Genomic DNA, 1,311 nt, shown 5'->3' on the forward strand with positions numbered 1-1,311 from the left:
CACACTTGTGCGTATTTGAGAAAAATAATTTCCTTGTTCTATTTTTTCGAAGCCGGTCTGACATGCAATCTAATCATTTATTCTCACTTCCTTGCCCCAAGCCTTCCGAACCACCTATTAGAAACCTCTGCCACATCCAAAACTGCTAAAATATGGACCATTAAAGTGTTTAATATGCATTTTGTTGAGGATCGACCGGGACACTGTGGGAGATAGCTGGTAATGCAATTCATATTTGAAAAAAAAAATATCTGAGTGAGAATTCTCAACGACCTGGACGGTATCCCTGTTTTGGGTGGGGTTTCTTCATGATTCCAACCAATTAGAATGGTAGACCGCACACACACAACGCACGCACGTAAAAGTTGCAGTCCCTTTTCTGAACAAAGATAGGTTGCGGCCCCGTACGCGCAGGTAAATTAAATTTTTACAATGCACAAAAAAATCGTTCATCACACGTTTAAAAAATGTCCATGCAGTGTAAAAAAGCTGTTTGAGAAAGTTTTATAAAAATATCACTTCCATTCACAACAATTATTAACATGTTCAAAACTTTTGTTCATGACATCTTTAAAAAGTGTTCATAAAATAAAAACATGTGTTCACGTAGTTAGTAAAAAGTATTCATAGCATTCAAAAAAGTTGTTCACATTTTAGAAACACTCATGTGTTTCAAAAATATGTTCGTGATATTCGAGAAAAAAATAAAGTCATGTAATCTTAAGAAAATATTTTGTACCATTCAAAAAAATGTTTCTGAAATCTGGAATGAATGTTCGCTCAACTTTAAAAAAATTATACCATTCAACTGGTAGCTGCTCGGTTGGCTGGCGAGTAGGGGATTAATACGCTAATTGGCAAGTTAATCGGTCATTTGATCAATTAATTATATGATTTATTAGTTTATCGGCTACTCGGTGACCTTAGGAGTAGGGATTAATCGTCAAGTTAATTGGTTAACCAGATGAATTCTTGAACAGGGATTCAAATATATTTTTGACATTTCAAAAAATGTTTTAGCACTTACCAAATGTTTCCGTATTTTTATGTTCATGGCTCTTACGAAATTCAAGGTGTGTTAAAAATGTCACCGTGTTTCAAAAAAATATTTAGTGTGCATTTTAAAAATATTCAGTGTGTATCTAAAATTGTTCAACTGTATACAAAAATTATTCAATGTGTATTTAAAAATAAATAAAGAAATAAAATGGGAAATGGAAAAGGAACATAAAAATAGAAAAAAAATAAGAAAATGAAACATATGAACATCAATAAAGTAAACACACAGAAAAACAAAAGGAAAGAAAAACC

Source organism: Triticum dicoccoides, chromosome 3B (genome assembly GCF_002162155.2).
Source record: "Triticum dicoccoides isolate Atlit2015 ecotype Zavitan chromosome 3B, WEW_v2.0, whole genome shotgun sequence".
Lineage (NCBI taxonomy): Eukaryota > Viridiplantae > Streptophyta > Magnoliopsida > Poales > Poaceae > Triticum > Triticum dicoccoides.